Raw genomic sequence first — 6,208 nt, 5'->3', positions numbered from 1 at the left:
TTTTCTACCTGTGTGGTTTGGTCATTTAATGTTTCTAATTTTGTTGATTCCATTCTCTGGTTTCTGCTAACTCTCTTGCCAGGGTTTCCTTTTCCGTTTGTCATTTTTCTCTCTCTTCTTGTCTACTATCTTCATTACGTCCATATCTAGCATTGATCTTTTCCTTCCAGTTTCTTCCATGTATTTTTCTGCCTTTCTGTCCAGATTTCATTATTACTAACCAGTCTTCAATTTCTTTCTTTTTACTGCGTCTACTTACATATTTCCATCTCTTTCCCTCAACCCTGCCCCCTTCCTCATATTCCCCAGACTTTCACTAACTGTCCTCTCATTCTTACATCCTCTCTCCCCCTATTCCATCCTGTTTCTTTCCATCCCTTCTTCCCCCCTATTCCACCCAGCATCTTCTCTCTCTCTCTCCCTTCCATCTAGTGTCTCCTTCCTCTCTCTTTCCCTTTCATCCAGCGTCTCCTTTCTCTCCCTCCCGCTTCCATCCAGCATCTCCCATCTTTCATCCCTTTCCATCCAGTGTCTCCCCCTCCACAGCATTTCCCATATCTCTCTCTCATTCCTTTCCATTGTGTCTCCTCTTCCCCCTTCAATTCAGCATATCCCTCTCTCTCTCGTCTCTCCCCCTTTACAGCATCTTCCATCTCTCTCTCTCATTCCTTTCCATCCAGTGTGTCTCCCCATCATCCCTCCATCGAGCATCTCCGCCTCACCCCTCCCTCTCTCTCCCTTTTGCAACATCTTCCATCTCTCTCATTTCTTTCCATCCAGTGTTTCTCCTTCCCCTTATCTCATCATCTCCCCCTCTCTCTCTCCCCCTTCTATTCACTGTCTCCCCCTCTCTATCCTCTTCCATTCACTGTCTCTCTAGGCTTTCCCCGTTCCATTCCAGTGTCTCTTCCATCCATCTAGAATGTCCTCTCTCACTCCCCTTTCCTGATGCAGCCATCCAGGATCTCTTCTCCCCCGCCTCACCTGTCCTCTCGTTCACTCTCTCCAACCTCCCCCCCCCCCCCGGAAAATGTTAGGGCCATAGGCACAAAACTACTAGCTTCTCCTCCTGGCTGCTGCTGTGGCGGCCTGGAGGAACCACAAGCTTCTGTGATCTACCCTGCCCTTCCCTGCCTCTCGCTCACTCTCTCCATCCCCCCACACCCAATGCAGCTACAAAACAAAATAAAAAAGTGCATGGGGCCATGCTCCTGTGAGCGCTGCTGCCCCTTCTCCTCTCTCTGGAAACAGGAACTTACATTATGAGACAGGTGAGGGAGGAGGACGGAAGTCAGTAGCGGCATGCACATTTTCATTATGCTTTGCCAAAGAGGAGGGGTGGAGGATGTGAGCGAGAGGCAGGGAAGGGCAGGGTAGATCACAGAAGCTTGTAATTATATGCCGTGAGAGGAGACAGATGTGCTTCTTCCTCTCAGGGGATCCCACAGAGGAGTAGCCTAATGGTTACTGCAGCAGACTTTGATCCTTGAGAACTGCAGTTCCTTGTGACTCTGGGCAAGTCACTAACACTCCATTACCCCAGGTACAAATAAGTACCTGTATATACTAGGTAAACCGCTTTGAATGTAGTTGCAAAAACCACAGAAAGGCGGTATATCAAGTCCCATTTCCCCTTGCTAACCTACGGATTTCAGATCCAAAAACTTAATTTATGAGTTCTCCTGGTAGTGATATGCCCGGAAAAGGACAAAAAATGATGAAAGATAAACCGAAGGGGACTGGGCACAAGATGGCAGATGCTCAGCACATAGAATCTAGATTCTCTGCACAGCAATTGCAGCACATTTCCATTACAGTGGGATAGGCATTAGAACCTAAGTTTGTGCAATTATCAGAACAACTCTCCCACCTGGAAGCGAGTCTGTCAGATACTATCTGAAGAAACAAGAAGGCAGACGATCTGCAAAATCCAACGTGGAGGCAAAAAAAGAGCAGATCAATCAGTGGTATAGTTGAAACTTTTATTATAAAATAATCGCCTGACACAGATTGTGTTTCGCCCACAAGGGCAGCGTCAGGGGCTCTAAAGTAACAAATAATAATAAAACAAATTAAAACATGAATAAAACCACAAATAATATACACAGAAACATATTATGTCAATTGAATAAATAAATATGATGCTTGGAAGGAAAAAGGGGTAAAAATGGATACCATGATGACAAACGTAAAAAGCATTTCTATATATATATTGGACACGGAAAATGTCTCAAATTTAACAAATAATTAAATGGTGTTAAAAAACGTCTCAAAATAAATAGATAATTAAATGGTGCATGAAGAAATAAACAATAAATAATAGAGAGTGGTCACTTACGTCAATTGCTGCAAAACAAAGAACAGCAGAGCAAAAAAAACAGCAGGTCAACTTCTTCCAATACAAGGTCTAAAAGTAAATTAAACAGTGTGAGACACATTGCAATCTTTCCTAATAATGTTAGGTATTATTAGGAATGGAAAACAAAAATGAGGATGTTATAATGCCTTTGTATCGCTCCATGGTGTGACCGCACCTCAAATATTGTGTTCAATTCTGGTTGCCGCATCTCAAAAAAGATATAGTGGAATTAGAAAAGGTGCAGAGAAGGGCAACGAAAATGATAAAGGGGGTGGGATGACTTCCCTATGAGGAAAGGCTAAAGCGGCTAGGGCTCTTCAGCTTGGAGAAAAGGCGGTTGAGGGGAGATATGATAGGGGTCTATAAAATAATGAGTGGAGATGAATGGGTAGATGTGAAGCGTCTGTTCACGTTTTCAAAAAATACTAGGACTAGGGGGCATGCGATTAAGCTACAATGTAGTAATTTTAAAACGAATCAGAGAAAATGTTTCTTCACTCAAAGTGTAATTAAACTTTGGAATTCGTTGCTAGAGAATGTGGTAAAGGCGGTTAGCTTAGCAGAGTTTAAAAAAAGGTTTGGACAGCTTCCTAAAGGAAAAGTCCATAGACCGTTATTAAATGGACTTGGGGAAAATCCACTATTTCTGGGATAAGCACTATAAAATGTTTTGTACATTTTTGGGATCTTGCCAGGTATCTGTGACCTGGATTGGCCACTGTTGGAAACAGGATGCTGGGCTTGATGGATCTTTGGTCTTTCCCAGTATGGCAATACTTATGTACTCATGTACTAAAAGAATAAAACAGAATAGACACAGCTACTTACTGCGCTCAAAAGAGGAATATCATATGGTCACAAAACTCAAGTGCTGGAAAACCCAACGTAAAAGACAGCGTCCTTTACATTAATGCAAATGTCAAAGGTCAAATGCATTTACCGGCAAAACGTTAAACAACCAAACTAAAATGGTCCATATATCTCACAGATCTCTCCTATTATTAAAAATTCTACTACTACTTATCACTTCTATAACGCTACTAGACATACGCAGCGCTGTACACTTGAACATGAAGAGAGAGTCCCTGCTTGACAGAGCTTACAATCTAATTCAAATAAAAAATAATGCATACAATAAGAAGTAAAAATGGAAGTAAAACGTGGAGACCCCTTTAAATAAATAAATTAAATAAATACAACTCATCAAACAATACATTAAATGCATAAAGGCAGTGTTTTTGCCAGTCTTATTACTAATGGATCTTAATAGTTATAAAAAAACATATTAGAATTTGCCAATAGAAAAACAAGAGTTTGTGTCAAAACGGAAAAAAAGTGCAAAAAATATTGCAATATATATTGGACACTAGAAAACATCTCAAAATAAATAAATAATTAAATGTTGCTGAAAAACATTTCAAAATAAATAAATAATTTGATTGTGGATGAGGAAATAAATAAATTATATATTGGACCCTAAAAACATCTCAAAATTAATAAATAAGTGGTGTTAAAAAGTCTCAAAATTACAAGTCCAGGGGGACATAGGGGAGGGGAGACTTAGGAGGTAGAGGAGAGGGGTGGGTGGGGAAGGAGGGGGTTAGAATGGTGGGCTGTGGTTGGGGTGGAGTTCAAGGTTGTGGACTTTGCTTGTTACATTAATAGAGGGTGGGATGGGAGGGGGGAAACATTAAAAGATTGATGATAGTCTGAATATTTCTCTATTTGAATCTTTGTGTGAGTTGTGGTTCTTTTGACTTGTTATCAATAAAAAGGTTGAAATAAAAAAGGGTTATGGGAGGAGGGGTGGGGGGAGAAAATTAAAAGTTTGACGACAGATGATCTTATTTGTGTATGTTATGCTTGTATTGAGTTTTTATCACATTGTATCGTTTGATATTTGATAACATGCATTTTTGTGCTTTTTTGTCAATAAAAGACATGAAAAACTAAAAAGTCTCAAAATAAATAATTAAATGGTGCAAGAGGAAATAAACAATAAAGAATGGTCACTCATTTCAATAGCTGCAAAACAAGGAACAGCAGATCAACTTCTTCCAATACAAAGTCTAAAGATAAATTAAACAGTGTGAGGCACATTGCAATCTTACAAAAGAATAAAACCGGAATAGACACAGCTACTTACTGCGCTCAAAGGAGGAACATCATATGGTCAGTCACAAAAGTCAAGTGCTGGAAAAACCAAGCGTAAGAGACGACGTCCTTTATATTAATGCAAATGTCAAAGGTCGAAAGCATTTACCACCAAAACGTTGAACAACCAAACTAAACTAAAATGGTCCATATATCTCACAGATCTATCCTATTATGATCCAAAATTAAAAATTAAAGTATTGGAATAAAAAAGAATGCATACAATAAGAAATAAAAAAAGAAATAAAAACAGAAGTAAAACGTGGAGTCACCTTTAAATAATTAAATAAATACAACTCATCAAACAATACATTAAGTGCATAAAGGCAGTGTTTTTGCCAGTCTATCTCAGCATTTAGGCCTAATGGAATTACTGTCTTCAAATTACAGTTAACAGTTTTGGATATTTACTTTGAAGACAGTAACTCCACTAGGACTAAATGCTGAGATAGAATGGATGACGTTGATCTGAGGGTGGATGTTGATTAGAGGGGAACCTAAAACTGAGATATAAAACAGCTGTCAAAAAAACCCGCCACCGCCATCTTACATTGGTAAAGAATGTGATAACACCAAGAAGGTTGGTAGCAAGGAGACTAAAGCTAAGCTATTGTTAAAAAATATAACACTGGGGGGAATATTTTTAACTAATATCAATGTATTATGCATTTGTATAGGGGACATAGCCTTGAAGCAGCCAAGCGGCGAAACATGATGTTGTGTCAGACAAGATATCCCCTTGATAAGAGATCTATCTAAGCTAAGCGCTTTTGAAGTACTAACTAGTATAAGGTTTTGTGTTTGACATGTTCTGGTATGTATGCATGTGATAATATTTGAATAACTGTCTATATATATGGCTATGATTTCTGAACATGCAGCATCATTAAAGGACGGACTTCTAAATGCTCAGTTGGGTAACTTGCTAATCTCAACTTTGTTAAATGTTTCAGACATATCCATCTATTTACTCCCATGATATATCTGAATTTTATTATTCTGTCTCACTTTATTTTAAAATGTAAGCCACATTGAATCCGAGATTGCTTAGGATAATGTGCGATATAAATGTAAAAAAAAAAAAGAAATCCTTTATGCTCCACCTTTTAAGACACTCTCAAGCTGGATGGTGATGGCACAAGGAAAGCAAGTTTGGTCCAGTGAAGACTAACTCAAAATAACCTGTTCCTTAGCTGGATCCTAATATTACCATATTGAAAATGTGACCATACCATACCTCTGTTGTTATGTTCCGCTAATACGTTAAATGATTAATTGGCTTTCTTGAAAGGATTATATAAGAGTTTTCAGTTTTGGCACAGTATAAGTCATCACAAGAAAAAAATATAATAAAACCAATGGACTGCATTAAGGGCCTATAGTCCATTTAGTTATGTTTAAACAAAAGAGATCTGCATTAAACAAAATATTTATTTTTATTTTGACATATAACCACTTGCCCCTGAAACATGTTCTAAAACAGAATAATCCATTTGTGTATCTAAAATGTAAACTTCTACACAACAGATGAAGATGTGATTCCATGTGCCCCAATGAAAGGAGAGTTTAATTTTACTTCCATTTAATTTCAATATATTCCATCTTTATAACACCAGGCTTCCCAAGGCAGATTACAACAACAGTTAAGATGAACCCATCAAGAAACAGGATATCCTCAATGATCTTTGTCCATCT

This window comes from Microcaecilia unicolor, chromosome 3 (genome assembly GCF_901765095.1).
Source record: "Microcaecilia unicolor chromosome 3, aMicUni1.1, whole genome shotgun sequence".
NCBI classification, from domain to species: domain Eukaryota; kingdom Metazoa; phylum Chordata; class Amphibia; order Gymnophiona; family Siphonopidae; genus Microcaecilia; species Microcaecilia unicolor.
The sequence above is the reverse complement of the archived record's forward strand: the minus strand, read 5'-3'. Positions refer to the sequence as shown.